This window comes from Ursus americanus, chromosome 24, assembly GCF_024610735.1.
Source record: "Ursus americanus isolate L20-20 chromosome 24, mUrsAme1.1.p, whole genome shotgun sequence".
Lineage (NCBI taxonomy): Eukaryota > Metazoa > Chordata > Mammalia > Carnivora > Ursidae > Ursus > Ursus americanus.
The window spans coordinates 6727182-6744286 of NC_142150.1; the positions used below are offsets into that span (position 1 = coordinate 6727182).

The 17105-nt window shown below is 37.3% G+C and overlaps 1 protein-coding gene across 3 annotated transcripts in view; it reads right to left on the reverse strand.

The window, feature by feature from the left end:
• PIK3C2A (phosphatidylinositol-4-phosphate 3-kinase catalytic subunit type 2 alpha) overlaps positions 1-17105 on the reverse strand; it is a 102882-nt gene that overhangs the window by 79334 nt on the left and 6443 nt on the right. The gene's annotated exons all lie outside the window — the stretch shown is intronic.

A 17105-nucleotide genomic window follows, 5' to 3' on the forward strand; every position in this document is an offset into this window, starting at 1 on the left:
ATACTGGGGCACCTTGCTGGCTCAGTCGGTGAAGCATGCGACTCTTGATCTCAGGGGTTTGAGTTTGAGCCCCACATTGGGCACAGAGTTTAAGAAAATAGTTATAATACTAAAACTTATCCTTTTTAAATTGCTAAAATATTTATTCATAAACTAGAAGAAATAGTTTATTAAACTTTCTCATCGATCAGTTTATAAAAATTTGTAGTCTTCTATTTAAGATAAACACAATTCAGATAGAAATTACCCTAAGAAGCAAGATGACCAATTAAAGGGTTAGTTAGCTACTGTGTAACAGAAGGCGCATTTCTTGCTTCTAATCAATATGAATCAGGGGTTAATTTTGGGTTCTGGAGTCACATCACCTTGATTTATGAAGCTGTAAGAGTTTGGGTAAGTAAACACTTTTCCACATGCCTTAGTTTCCTAACTTTTAAAATGAAAAAGTAAGGGTGCCTGGGTGGCTCTGTCATTAAGCGTCTGCCTTTGGCTCAGGTCATGATCCCAGCCCCGCATGGGGCTCCCTGCTCAGCGGGAAGCCTGCTGCTCCCTCTCCCACTTATGCTGCTGGTGTTCCCTCTCTCGCTGTGTCTCTCTCTGTCCAATAAACAAATAAAATCCTTTAAAAAAATAAATAAATGAAATGAAAAAGTATCTATCTCCTATACTATAAGGACTAAATGAAACAATGCAACTAAAAAGTGCTTATCGTTGGCCTCGAGCATAAGCATTAAATAAATCACATCTATTATTAATCTGCATGAATTTGAGATTCACCTAGCTTGAACACCCAGAAATCAATGGAGCTCCTCCTTACATCTTTTTTCTAGCACAGTGCTTGTCTGTAGTATATACAAAATAAAAGTTTAATGACAGGAGGTAGGGAAACACTCAAAGTGAATTCACATTAATGTAACACAAATGAAAATCCTAAGTGTTGAGGTAATACTAAATGAAAAAGTTATTAGTGATGAGGACACAGAGATATTCAAGGAAGATATCCTTTGCAATTCTTTTATACAACTATAGTTGAACTTCTGAGGCATTTCACTGAAAAGCTTTTCCAAATTTTTCCCTTCTGTGGTAGACTGCAAAACTACACACAATGCACACTTAAAATTTGTATACTTCATTGTATGTAAACATTTCATCTCAAGAAAAAACTGTAAACAAATATTGACTTTCACTAAATATACACAAACTACTTAAAGTACTGATGTCTATTATTTACTCTGAAATTCATCAAAAATAATATAAGTATCTGATAGAGGGATAGATGGATAAACGTGTGATAAAGCAAGTACAGGAAAATATTAACAGAACAATCTAGTTGGTAAGCATATGGGTGTTCACTTTGAAATCCTTTCAACGTGGGTGCATGACTGAAAATTTTCACAAAATGTTGGATGAGGAAGAGGAGGCACAAACTCCTCTCATTCCAGTACACACTTCCCCTTTATAAAGGTACTTTGCTTCTCCTCCCATAAAGGGGGGTAGGGTGGGGTCTATTTCTCTACTTGATCTAAGCTGGCTCTGTGACTTGCTTTGACCAATACAATATGAAAGAAGTGACACTATGGGAGTTCTAAGTTCAGAAGAGCCTGACTGCTTCAGCTCTTCCTTTTCTGAGGGCAGCCACTGCCATGTGAATACTTATAGAGGATAAGAGCGCACTAGTAGAAAAAGGTCCAGCCGACAGTCATCACCAACCACCAAATACGAGTGAAGCCACCACCTCGGACCATTCATCCACAGTCCAAATGACCACATCCACATTAGTCACCCAAGGCAAGATCAGAAGACACCACCTAGCCTGAGTTCAAGCCAAATTGCTAACCCAGAAAATCATTTTGAAATGGTTTGTTACATAGCAATAAATAAGTGCTCAACCTTTTCTTCTTACTTTTAGAAAGCAAAACTGAAGCCACTAACCAATTTAACAGCAAATTTCTGTTTTAACTTCCACAGCCACCACTACCACCTTCAAGTGTCCTCAGAGAATGAACAGTTCCCTTTTCCTTCCTAAATCTGCCCCCTTCTACTTATATCCTTAATCCCACTGAATTCCCTTACTTCTTTATCAGTGATTGCCTCCTCTGCATTATTTTCTCTCTTACTCGCTTCTGCTCCTCTGCCATAAAAATGCTCAACTTTTCTACATACTGAGGTGGAAAAAAATCTTAATATTCCTCTTTAGACTCCTGTAGCTTCCATTTTAATATTCTCCTTTCACTGCCAAACTTCTCAAATGAGTGACCCAGAAAGTCCTTTCTTTACTCATTCTGTCTTGGAAAAATTATAATTGTCCTTCAGGGCCCAATTCAAATACAGCCACCTGTCTGAAGCTTTTCTTAAGCAGCTCCTATTAGAAACTATCTTTTTAGCTCAAATAAAACTTTTATTTTTCATAGACTCTATGCTGTTTTTGCCCCATCAGTATCCCTTCTTCTGGTAGAATATGTAACTTCCTTTTTGGAACCTCGTCACCTCCCTTTTGTTCCATCTAGTTTAAATAGGGCTGAAACATCCTTACTCCCTACCCTCCCACCCCCAACCACACCAGGGGATCCAAGTCTGGGCAATTAGAGTTAATCCGAAGACTTCTGAAACTATTTGGAAAGGAAGCCTATCATTAAAGCTGTTAAACTTATGGGATATAAGCCTGGCATTGCTGTGGCATCTTTGCCACCACTCACTGAAGGAGATGCTGCCCAAGAATGGATTCAAGCCAGAGAGAGCAGAGCTATGATAAAAAAAAATGAAATAGATTCTGGATATTACATTAAGTGTCTGGATCCAACCCATGTCCAAGGCCAGTCTTTTCATTTACGTATGCCAATAAATTCCTCTTTGCTTAAGCTGGTTTAAAATTACCTTCTCCCATAATAACTAAAAACCACTGTTTTTTTTAAGATTTTATTTATTTGACAGAGAGACAGCAAGTGAGGAAACACAAGCAAGGGGAATGTGAGAGGGAGAAGCAGGCTTCCTGCTGAGCAGGGAGCCCAATGTGGGGCTCGATCCCAGGACCCTGGGATCATGACCTGAGCCGAAGGCAGACGTTTAATGGCTGAGCGACCCAGGCACCCCTAAAAACCTCTTAACACAGAATCTGTAACCTGTATGTCTACCCAATAGACTAGTATAAGCTTCTTAAGTGCAGAAACCTACTGTTTCTTTCCTCCCTACGTTTCGAAGCAACCACCTTAATAAATATGGAGCTTAATTTAATGAATGTGTTTTAAAGAAGGGAATAAGAACTATCAGACTGCTTGGAAGAAGAGATTTCAGACAGTACATGACTGGAATATATGATGGGAGAAATTAAGCTTAACTGCCTATTACTGAACACCACAACATGGTCTATTTTTCACAAAATCAGATGGATTAGAACAAAACATTTTGCAAAGGGAAGAAGGTACTGAACTGCAATTCATCTTCCATAAGCATACTGCCAATTTATTTAACCATTTTCCTGGCTACTATATTTGGTAATGATACGACATTGTTCTGAAGGAGGGAAGCTGGATTTTTTTTTTAAGATTGTATTTATTTGTCAGAGAGAGAGAAAGAAAGAGCACAACAGGGGGAGTGGCAGGCAGGGCAGGCAGAGGGAGAAGCAGGCTGCCTGCTCAGCAAGGAGCCCAATGTGGGACTCTATCCCAGGACCCAGGGATCATGACATGAGCCAAAGGCAGCCACTTAACCGACTGAGCCACCCAGGAATCCCTAGGGAATCTGGATTTTTTAAGTGAGTTTGAGATACAGTTTATTCAATAGAGAACACACTTATTCTGAATATTTCAAATTACTGTTACCTCTTATTTACTGACACAGTATAAAATAGTTTGAAAAATATTTTAACAGTGAATGTGACATTTTTTCAGATCATCAGTTCATATGCTTGCTCCATCCCCAGTATCAACCCAAAGCAGTATATGCTAAAGTAAATTCAGCTCGAAGGTAGTAAGAGTGAAATCTCTGTTAACAGTTGAAATACCGTATTTTAGCTTTCCAAAAGATTATCATGCATGTATACTCAAATGGTAATAAAGGACCTAAAAAGTTGTCCAAAAGTAACCTAGTGCTTCAGCTATTTTTCTGAGGCTGCTACACTGACATGCTCCATTAATTTTTTAAAATAAAACATTTGATGACAAACATTTAGCAGGAAACAATTTTGCACATGCTAATTCAAAATGCCAACTTCAATGCTAATGTTCTCCTAATTCTAGCTGGAAAAGACAATATAACCGGTTTCTGAATGACGATTGTATGCCATCTGCCAAAATTTCCCAACATAGAGTAACCCAGTGATGATTACAATGCTGTAGCTACTTTAAATTCTTCAAAAGAGGGCAATTAAACTATTCAAACTTTGGGATACCATTTGCAGACCCAAAAGAATTAATTTAGAAGCTCTTGGCTTCTTCTGTGGTAGACATTCATTTACAATTTAAATTTAAATCTCAGGGGAGGGAAAAAAAAGCCAGTCCTGCTACCCATCTAAATACTTTCTGATATTAAAATTCAAGATAAAAAAAAAATAGAGAAATAATGATTTGAGTTCAACAATGCAAATATTTCTCATCTAAAATGAAAATGAATCTCAAAGAAAATTAAATAATGGCACCCCTATGGAACTGAACACTATGCCACCATTAAAAATTAAATTATTAACACTACAGTAACCGTGGAAAATATTAAATTGTAGTAACTACATATCTCTATCTATACATACATCTATAGGCATACACCTATCTACATTGTATGCTAGAGATATGTAGACACCAAATGCCAAACACTGCTTAAAGCAATGTATTAACTAATTTAATCCTCATAAATTATATTAAGTAGCTGCTATTATCTCTAGTATACAAATGAAAAAACTTCATACAAATTATATAATCTGCCCAAGTTCACAGTAGCTAACAAGTGGTGAGAGAACTCAAATACAGGCACTGCTAATTCACTATATTTTTATGTTAACAGTTATCTGGAATAAGTGTCTAAACATACCTTATCCTTTATAAATACCAACTTTCTTCCTCAAAGTTAGTTACCTCGTTCTGCATTAATAAATTTTATTGTTTTAATTCTATCATAGAGCAATTAATGTTATTTAGTTATAACATGTGCCAATTTATTAGTTTATTACCACCACAAGACTTGCAAATTTACCATTTCATCGAGGGCAAGAATTCTTATTTTATTCATCCTCCTCTTCTACTCTACTGTAGTTGTTAAATGAATGCCTCAATGACTAGGGAAGTTAAGACACTATTCTTTTTTATCAAAGAGAAGCTCAAATTCTGCAACAAACAAAACAGACTAAAAGAGATTACTTATTAATAAGTCAACTAAAACTGAAAAATCACGTGGCTGAATTTAGAATAAACAAGTGGTGGCAGAAAAAACTATCTTGGAAACTAGGAGAGAGATGGCAACAGAAAACTAAAAATAGGAGAGGAGGGGGTGCCTGGCTGGCTTAGTCAGTGGAGCGTGCGACTCTTGATCTCAGGGTTTTGTGACTTTGAGCCCCATGGTGGATGTAGAGATTACTTAAATAAAATTCTTAAATAAAATAAAAATAGGGGGGCGCCTGGGTGGCACAGCGGTTAAGCGTCTGCCTTTGGCTCAGGGCGTGATCCCGGCGTTCTGGGATCGAGCCCCACATCAGGCTCCTCCGCTGTGGGCCTGCTTCTTCCTCTCCCACTCCCCCTGCTGTGTTCCCTCTCTCGCTGGCTGTCTCTAACTCTGTCAAATAAATAAATAAAATCTTTAAAAAAAAAAAATAATAAAATAAAATAAAATAAAATAAAAATAGGAGAGGAGGTTCATCTGTTCTAAAAGGAAAAACTCTAGTAGACAAGATAACATTCTCCTATCTCTATGATTCACATAGGGAAAAAATTACTCTGACAAAAGTAACCAAGTACTTTGGTATTAGGCACTATGCAACTATGTCAAAAAGATAAAATGGAAGAATGTCCAGGTGTTTGTTGAAGTGACATTAGGTTAGCACTATTCAATAGGAACGGAATGCAAGCCATACTGAATTTAAAAATTTTTACAACTACATTAATGGGAAGAAATAGATGAAATTATTACTTTATGTAATCTAATATATTCAAAATACTCTCACTTCAATAAGTAATCAATAATATCAAAATACAGATGGGACATTTTACCTTCTTTTTCTGTATTAAGTCTTCAAAACACGGTATATATTTTACAGTTACACATTTCAACTTAGACTCACCATATTTCAAGTGCTTCAAAAGCCAAAGGTAGCTAGTGGACAACTTACGGTTAGAATTTATAAGGAAAGGAACAAAAGGCATGGTGAACAAGCATCATTAATTTCTGGATGATAAGGAAAAACTTTTCTTCCCAAAGGGAAGTCATCCCTTCCCTCAAGTCGATAAAATACCTCCAATATCTATTAATTTTTCAGGGGAAGAAAAATTTTAAGTCCCCTAGATTACATATAGCCTTTTAACTAAGGTCTGTCTCACCATTCTTGATAAATTTTGTATTTTTAAAGTATACAATTTCTAATTGTCCTACAATTAGCAAACTGTTAGCATTTCACAGATAAATGTGTTTACAATCAACCAAACAGGATTACAAATTAGAAAAAGATTAACTATTTAAGTGTAGGGAGAAAAAAAAAAGAATCATAAAGCCAAAATAACCTGTGGAATTCTTAGTTGAATATGATTCAAAGCCAGGAGAGTGTATTCAAATGCATATTTGTTTTTTAAAAAAACTTCTTTTTGGTAAACAAGCACCACATAATTTATTCATTTCTTCAATAAATGTTTATTATTGGGTGTATACTAGATGCTGAAAAGCAAAATAAAAATAACTTAACCATTAGGGGTGCCTGGCTGGCTAAGTCAGAAGAGCGTGTAGCTCTTCATCTCATGGTCCTGAAACGGAGAAACAGACTGGGTGTAGAGATCACTTAAATAAATAAAAAAAAATTAACCATTAAAAGTATCAATTAAAAAAATAAACTTTGGCCGCCTGGGTGGCTCATTAGGTTAAGCGTCTGCCTTCAGCTGGCTCAGGTCATGATCCCTGGTTCCTAGGATGGAGCCCAGATCACAGCATGGAGGCATTAGGCTCCCTTGTTAGCGGGGGATCTGCTTCTGCCACTGCCCACCCCCACGCATGATCTCTTTCCCTCAAATGAATTAAAAAAAAAAAAAAGTTATACTAAACCTAATTGTATACCAGATAGATAACACACACACAAAGAGAAAAAATACTCATCATACCAAAACTTGTTGGATACATAGAACAGTAAGTAGATAAGCAAAAATTTAGTTTTAAATGATGCTAGAAAAGTGGAAAGGTTGAAAAATGAAATAAGCAACCATCTCATGAAATCAAAAAAATTACAGCAAAATAAAAGCAGAACAAAGGGAATAAAGACTAGAGAGAAACTAGTGGCACAGGAAACATACAACAGAGAAGACTTAAAAAGTCGAAATTTGGTCCTTTACCACCAGTAAGATATCTGGTGATGCTGATCAAGAAAAAATAAGACAGGAATAAAGAATATTGAGAATAAAAAAGGGACATCCAACAGATGTAGCAGGCATTAGAAAGATAATTAGGATATTAACAAGTTTAAGGAAATAAATTTTAAAATGTACACCAATTCCTAGAAGACAGTGACTTACTAAAAATGACTGAAGTTGAATAATCTTATAACCACTAAAGAAATTGAATTAGCAGTCAAAAATATTTTCAAGAAAACTGTAGGGTCAGATGGCTTCACTGCTTTATATAAGGAAGAAACAATAACCTTTCACAAACTCTTCCAGAGAACTGACAAGAAGGTATGCTCCCCAAACTTTTTATGAGACTGCTATAACTGATAACAAAACCAGGCAAGGATGACAAAACTGCAAACCAATCTTACTCTGAAATACAAAATACAAAAAGTCCTAAACAAAATAGCAAACCAAACTTAGCTGTAAATACAAAATGCAATTTACCACATTAATAAAGAATTAAAATAGAAAAAGCATATGTTCATCTCAATAGATATTCTTAAGCAACTACAAACAGAAGGGAAGTTCCTTATTTGACCATGAGTAGCAACAAAAATCATACCTAATGATAAAACCTTGAAAGCTTCCCCCTTTGATCATGAACAAAAACCAGGATGCCCACAATCACTTCTATTCAACACTTTATAGGCTCCTAGGCAGCACAGAAAAGGAAAATTTAGGATCAAATAGAAAGAAACAAAATATTATTTGCAGATAAAGTAAAAATTCCAAAGAATATGTAGATAATAGCAATGCTAGATTTTAGAAAGATTATTGGAAATGATACTAATATACTAAAAATCAATTGTATTTCTATACCCACAACAAATGGTTAGAAAGGGCAGTTTTCAAAACGATACTATTTACAGTAACACACACAAAACCCACTAACTAGCAATACATGTAACAAGAAGTTGTGGGGGAAATTATAAAACTTTACTGACAAATTCTAGCAATATCTGAATGTAAGGGATATTTTTCCATGTTTACAAACTTGAAAACTTAATTTTATGAAGATGCCACTTCTCCTGAAATAGATCTACAGGCTTGATGAAATCCCAATCAAAATAGATCTACAGGCTTGGGGTGCCTGGGTGGCTCAGATGGTTAAGCATCTGCCTTTGGTTCAGGTCCCCTGGGATCAAGCCCCACATGGGGATCCCTATTGGGCAGCAAGCCTGCTTCTCCCTCTCCTTCTCTACTGCTCCCCCTGCTTGTGCTCTCTCGCTCTGTCAAATAAATAGATAAAATCTAAAAAAGGAAAAAAAAAAAAAGAAATTGATCTATAGGCTTGATCAAATCCCAATCAAAATCCCAGCTTTTAAAATAAAATTTGACAAGGTGATTCTAAAATTTATTCAGGAAACAAAAGGGCCAAAATAGCCAAAACCCTCCTGGAAAAGAACAAGGTGGGAAGATGTGCTCTACCCAACAAACACTTATTATAAAACTAATTTTTTTTTTTAAAGATTTTATTTATTCATTCGACAGAGATAGAGACAGCCAGCGAGAGAGGGAACACAAGCAGGGGGAGTGGGAGAGGAAGAAGCAGGCTCATAGCGGAGGAGCCTGATGTGGGGCTCGATCCCGGATCGCCGGGATCACGCCCTGAGCCGAAGGCAGACGCTTAACCGCTGTGCCACCCAGGCGCCCCTATAAAACTAATTTTATTTAAGATAATATGGTATTTATGCAAGAAGAGGTAAATCTAATAAAGAACAGGCTAAGACTTCAAAAACAAACACACACACAGACACCTATTGAAGACAAGTGGCATATCAGAGCACAGGGAAAGAATTGTCTTTTCAATTAATAAAGCTAGAACAAATGAAAGGAATATGAAATAGATTCCTACTTCACTCCTTAAGCAAAAATCAACTCAAGGCAAACCAAATGTCTAACTGTGAAAGGAAACACTAGAATCAGAGAAGGGAAAAATTTCTTAAACAAGACAGAAAGCACTAACCATAAGAGAAAAATAAATTAGACTATAATCCACAACTTTTATTTATCAAAAGACACCAAAGAGGATTAAAAACAAGCCACAGAAAGGAAGACGTCCTTAACAATAACCAAAGGACTCAAATCCCAGATAAGTAACTTCTACAAATTAAAAAGAAAGATAATCATAAGAACCTTCAAGTAACATTGCCCACAATAGCCCTGAGTAAGAACTAACCTGGAAGTGGTCATTAGCTCACAATTTCCAGTTCCTCTCTCATCTCCAAAGGCCAGGGGGGTGAAACTGAAAGTTCCAATCCTCTAAACATGCCTCAGTCTTTCTGGCGACCAGCCCCATCCTGAAACTATCTAGGGACCTCTGACACTATTAATCTCATTAGCATACAAAAGAAACTCTAGAAATTCCAAGGGCTTTAGGAGTTGCATGACAGGAACCAGACACAAAGACCAAATATTTATTTTTTATTACATCATGGTTCATTCAGTGGAATTCTATACAGTAATGCCAATGAACAAACTAGAACTATAAGAAAAAATGAGTAAAACGCAGAAACATGACAAGCACATGGACACGCAAAAATACATACAATGATTCCATTCACATAAAGTTCAAAAACATGAAAAACTATACTGTTTAAGAATGCTTACATAATGGTAAAACTGTGAAGAAAAGGAAAAGATTCTCAGAAGTTAGGGTGGTGGTTACTCACCGAGGGAGGCAGAGATACATGACCAATGATTAGTACACTGGGGACTTCTGGAATACAAGCAATGTTCTAGTTCATGACCTACTGACCGGTTACACAAGCGTTTATTTCACAATTACTTGTTAAAGAATCATATATGCTTTATGTACTTTTCTGTGGGTTATTTCATAATAAAAAAAAGAATCCACTCCCCACATATTTTAAATTTAAATAGTTTAAATATTTTCATATCATATTATACATGGTATGTGAAAATTACCACCACCTGTAATTAAGAGTATATTGGGTTATTTAAAATTCACATGTGGCAAATTTGAACACAAGAAGCTCAACTTTTTAATAATGTCATAAAAAATACAAATAAGAGCAATATTATCCCTTTTCATTTGCCAAACTTTAGGCTAAATTAAGGACACTACTCTTATTCATTAAGGGATATGGAGAAAGGGTAATGAAGACTGCAAAAGAAAACAACAAAACAAATTATGGTTTCCCAAATTTTCACCATCTGTGAATCACTTAATGGACATTGCACATAACATGATTTATGTTAAAAAAAAAAGTTCATTGTATTTTAAAATAAAAGTACAACATTTAAAAATAGACACTCCCATCAGCGAGAGAGATGACTGCACACTCACCACTGTATGTTATATCCAACAAATTTACTTTATTTGAATTGAATTAGAAAAATCCTAATTCAATTATAGCTTGTCAGGAACGCAGCAGTGTTTGATGGTAGATAATTATTGATATGTACATAAAATCTTAGAGGCTCCACCTTCAAATATTTCTTGAATCTGAGCATTTTTTCTTTATATTCCCGCTACCATCCTAGACCAACCATCATCTCTTGCCTGGATTATTGGACTAGCTCCCCAATATGTTTCTGCCAACCCTCCACCCTCTACCTTCAGACTACTCTCAATACAGAGGCCAGATCTTAGATCTTCTTACCCCTCCACTCAGAACTCTCAACAGTTCCTATCTCAGAAAAAAAGGTAAAATCCTTACAACAGTCCACCAGGCACTCTAATATCTGGTCCCCCAGATATTACTTCTCTCCTATAACTCTCCTCTCCGCTACTGTCCAACTAGCCTCCCTGTTGTCCCTCAAACACATTATACTTCTCACTCAGAGCCTTTGCTCTTCTGTTCCCTCTGGACTGCTCTTCCCCTGGATAGCTGAATGGCACACTCTCTCACCTTCCAAGTATTCACTGAGAAGGTGACATTTGAGTAAAGTCCTTCCTAATAATCAAGCTAAAACTGCAACTTTCTCTAACTCCACTCTGTCTATGCACTTTACTTACTTTTTCCTTAGCATTTAGTACCACCCAGTGTACTACAGATTTTACTTATGTATTTTATTGTCTAGCTTTCCCCCTCTAGACTATAAATTTCACGAAGCTGGGATTTATGTTAGGCTCACTCCTATACCCCCAGCACCTACAACAATCCTAGAACAAGCCAGCTTTCATTCAAATGTTTGTTAACAAATAAATGAAATTTAATCTAATATGGACCAGATTAGGAAGCAATTCTTTATTGTAGAGTGCCTCTGGTATTCTGTAAGATACTTAAAATTACATAAAAGTATCTTACACAAAATGAGTATTTTAAACTAAGAGATACCATAGATTTTTTTTTTAAGATTTTATTTATTTATTTGACAGAGAGAGAGGCAGCGAGAGAGGGAACATAAGCAGGGGGAGTGGGAGAGGGAGAACAGGTTTCCCGCTGAGCAGGGAGCCCGATGAGTGGCTCGAACCTAGAACGCTGGGATCATGACCTGAGTGGAAGGCAGCTGCTTAACGACTGAGCCACCCAGGTGCCCTGATACCACAGATTTTTAATCCACTCTTGTTGCATTCATTTTCATTTAAAGTATCTAGAAGTCATCTTAAATGTGCCAAATTAAAACCATTAACTTCTTTCTCTAAGTGAATAAAATTACACGTATTACTCTCAGAATTGTTCTTCAGAGCCAACATGGTCCTTTCTAGTCAGACCAAAACACATGACTACTTTGAAGTACTTGTGGAAAATATAGTTCATGTCTGCTTGTTGGTAGAGATATGGGCCTTGGGCTCAACAGAGCAATTTTGCTAGAGATGAATCTTGAGGTGTTACCCATATAAAACTGAAGACCTGAAGTCATGAAAGTAGTTTCAATTGCCCTGGGAGAAAGGGTAAAGTGAAATGAAAAAAAAGAGACAAGAAGGAAATCATAAGGGGCACTAATACCTAAGCAGGAAACAAAAGGTCAGAGGAAAATAACAAATGTGAAGACTGGTATCAGAGAAATAAGGGAATTCAGTGTCCTAAGAAGGACACAGTTAGTAGTGCCAGAAACTACAGAGAGGTGACACAGGATAAAGGTTGAAAAAGAAAAAAAACCTTGAAATCTACGAGCTTCTTTGTGATTATTTTAATAATAGTTACATCAACATATAATTAACATAAAATTCACCCATTTAAAGCATACAATTCAGTTGTTTTCATATATTCAGAATTGTGCAACAATCACCACTACCGACATGCTCATCACCCCAAAAGAAACCCTTTACCATTAGCAGTCCCTCCTCATTTCCCCATCCCACAGACCCTCAGTAGTGATTTTTCAAAGAGAACAATTTGGAGAAGTGCAGAAAACTGAAAAAGTAAGGAATTACAAGTAGCAAAGGCATATTATTCTTTCAATTCATTGACAGTAAAGAGAACTAAGAGGTGTCAGGAATGGCTGTTTAAAATGGTTTAAAAAGGCCTTCAACATAGAGTAGATTGAAGACAGTAATTCAGGGTACAAAGACTGAAAGATACATAAGACTGGAGATTCACACTAGCTTAGATATTGAGTACAGTTGGATATGAATCAGAAGCATAGATGAAGGGTCTGTCTTGAAAAGGAGAAAACATCTTACTTTAAAAAACACAGATGATAAAGGTAAGGAACTACTAGGTCAATAACTAAAAATGGAGGACTGGGGGGAGCCAATGGTGGAAAGCAGATTTTCACTAACTAAAGTTTGGTAGAGTTTTAAATACTTCATCATTTGTAAGCTTTACTATTTTAAAACAAAGGTAATAAATACATAACAAAGGGATTTTCCTGTTACTAGGATATACAAAGTGGCAAGAGACTGTCTTACTTCAATAATGAAAAGCAAGCTAAATAAGCTTAAAAAATTACTTTTAAGAGACATCAGAAAACAGAGGACACACATTAAAAGCCCTAACCAAGGGACGCCTGGGTGGCTCAGTCGGTTAAGCATCTGCCTTGGGCTCAGGTCATGATCTCAGAGTCCTAAGTTTGAGCCCTGTGTCGGGCTCCCTGCTCAGTGAGGATCCTGCTTCTCCCTCTCCCTCTGCCCCTCTCCCCTACTTGTGCTCTCGCTCTCTCAAATAGATAAAATCGTAAAAAAAAAAAAAAAAACCCTAATGAGTTAAATTCCCAAAAGTGATAAACTTCTCATAGGAGAGGCAGGTCCATTGTTATTCTCATCCCTGGTACAGAAAAGCAGAAGAATGCACTGTGACAGGAAAGAGGAAACACACATTAGACTTTTGATAAACACTTTTAACAGCCACGCGTAGGCTACCATGACAGATCAGAATTCTGAGGCGTGGTGGAGGTAAATCTGAGGGGTCTAAAGCCCTGGATTAAGAATTATAAAGAGCCCCAGGCATGGAACAAGTCTGTACCCATCCACCAACTCTTTCCCTCAGGTCTTCACTAACTGCAGAGGTAGCACACTGAAAGCTGGAAACAGGGCGGAAGAGCTGAAAGAGATCTCCCTTGAAGTATGTGGGCCTCCCTGAAGTATAAGGTAGTCACCCTCCAGAGGGCTGGGCAAGTGAGCGGGGAGAAATCCACCTGAGGCACTCCAAGCTTTTAGCTACCAGGGGCTGGAGATGGGTGAGGAGAGCTGAGAAAAAAGCCCTCCAAAGCATTCTAGGCCTTTATGAAAGACAGGTGCCCGCCAGAGGCTGGGCTAAGGGCAGCAAGGCAAAGATCTCCCAGGAGACACAGAAACCCAAGAACAAAGAAAGTAGAGAACAAAGGGACTTCCCAGCAACCCAAAAAAAGAAAAACAAACAAACAAACAAAAAAAGCTAGCAGCTAGGCTGCAAAACAAATCTCTAGAATCAAGTCAGTGTTCAGATCCCAAATCCCTCTAAAGAAAAGTCATCACAGCCACCCAAAGTACTTCAACCCACTAGTGAACTGAATCAAATTAAAGTTGCAACAAAGCACAGACCCATTTTACTTATACATCAGACTTTCTCAGTTTAGTGGCCTGACAGAATAAGGTACACTTAAGTGCTAATATATAATTGAAGATTATGAGACAAAGAAAATGTGACCCAGGGCGCCTGGGTGGCTCAGTGGGTTAAGTGTCTGCCTTCGGCTCAAGTCATGAGCCCCACGTAGGGCTCTCTGCTCAGGGGGGAGCCTGCTCCTCCCTCTCCCTCGGCCTGAGGCTCCCCCTGCTTGTGCTCTGTCAAATAAATCAAATAAATAAATAAAATCTTAAAAAGAAAGAAAATGTGACCCCTGGTCAAAGAAATAAGCAGATACAGCAATGGCCCAAATGTTGGAATTATCAAACAGGAACTTAGAATGAAATTACTAATTAGGATGAAAGCACTAAATGATCTAAGCAGAAAAAATGAAGGAGGGGGGTGGCAGTTTCAGCTGAATGCAACAAACCAGAAAAAAGAATCAAACAGAAATACTAGAAAAATAAATCAGAAACGAAGAATTAGATGGACTGAACAACATTAGAAAAGACTGGTAAACTTGAAGACAAATCAATAGGAAACATACAAACTATGACAGAAAAAAAGGAGAAAGATAAATTGGCATGCCTGTGGGACAATTTCAAATGGTCTAACATGCTGGCTAACTGAACAAAATTTTTAAAAATTAAGCCTAATTTTACTCTGGATTTTTAGTGAAACTTTTTTCTTTTTTTTGGTTGGAATGTTTTCTGATAAAAATTAATAATAAGTGGGGTACTTGGGTGGCTCAGTTGGTTAAGCAGTCTGCCTTCAGCTCAGGTCATGATCTCGGGGTCCTCTGATCGAGCCCCACATTGGGCTCCCCACTCAACAGGGAGTCTGCTTCTCCTTCACCCCCTCTCGCCCTCCCCCTCTCATGCTCACTCTTTCTCTCAAATAAATCAATTAAAAAACCTTCAAAAAATTAATAAGCGAAATCACCAAACTCAATTAGCAAAAATAAAAAATATTCTCAAAAAAATTCTAAAATCTACATCTATCAACAAGAACTTTCTATAATTAAACAATAGATTTCCAAGGAGGAAAAACACTAGTATATTCAATTACTATGTGTGATAGGAAAAAAAAAAAAGGCAGTGACGTGATAAACAGTGACGTGCTAAAAATGATTTAGTTGTGGGGAGGGGATACTATTTTTAATGGTATAGTCAGGAAAAAGATGAAATTGGAGTAATAACCTGGACATAAGAGGTGAGTCACAGGAAAAGCCAAGAGCCTTCCTAAACTTCACAAGTTTAAAGATGGATAAGCCTAGCCAGCTCCCACATTCTTTAACCTCCATACCACACTTTATAATTATGCTTTGCCCAAGTACTACAAGCAATTAATAAAGGGCTTGATTCTCCCTGATAGTCATTATACTACCTTCAGCTCTTAGGAGCAACATTCTAAACATAAAGATTCACAACAGGGCATTCACCAAGAATGCATTCTATATCTGCACATATGTATCACTGTTTGGGAGGGGGACAAGGAAGGGGGAATACAGTTACATCAAGAGATTGCTGTTGAAAAGACATTTTACTGACAAAGCAGTTTTCAATCTAACTCGAAATCCCAACAGTAGTACTGCTTTGTGAAGATAATTACTGAACTCTGAACTACTTTATTGTCCATTCATCTTACGTGAATCATTAAATATACTCTGACATTACCCCAATTCCTACATGACAAATAAGAGTAAGCTTTTGTGCTAAATGTTATGGTATATGCCTCCATTTCCAACATAGCTTAAGATAGAAAAACATAAAACTGAGTTACAACTGAGAACCCCCAAAAAGGGAATAATGAAAAACTGACATGAATTATTTCTGGAATTTTCCCCCAAAGCTCCATAATTTCTATGGCTAACAAAATCTTGTTTTCAAATGACACCAACTGCATTAAATTGGTAGTTTTACAGAACAGTGATAACAAAGAAGAGAAAATGATGTAGTAGCAAGACTTGAGGCTCAAATATCAGACCTCTTAGTAACTGCATAATCTCAAGCAAGCTACTTAATCTCCCTTTGTCTCAGTTTCTTCCTCTGTAAAAGATCATATCTGTGTTGTCAGGCTTAAATAAAATAATATATATAATAACTAGTTTACAACAGACATCTAATAATACATACATGTATTACATCTTTCCAATTATGGTAACAACCATCAGTATATTCATACCACTAAAAAAAGGCAGCTTATCGGGGAGCCTGAGTGGTGCAGTCAGTTGAGTGTCTGACTGGTTTCAGCTCAAGTTGTGATCTCAGGGTCATGAGATTGAGCACGCCTGCCCCCCACCTCCCACCCCTCCCTACACTAGGCTCCCTGCTCACCATGGAGTCCACTCGAGATTCTCTCTCCCTCTACCCCTCCCACTTATGCTCACTCGCTCTCTAGAATAAATAAATCAATCTTGGGGCACCTGGATAGCTCAGTCAATTAAGCATCTGCCTTCGGCTCAGGTCATGATCCTGGGGTCCTGAGCTGGAGCCCTACATCGTGCTCCCTGCTCAGTGGGGAGTGTGCTTCTCCCTCCTCCTCTACCCCTCCTCACTGCTTGTGCTCTCTTTCACACTGTCTC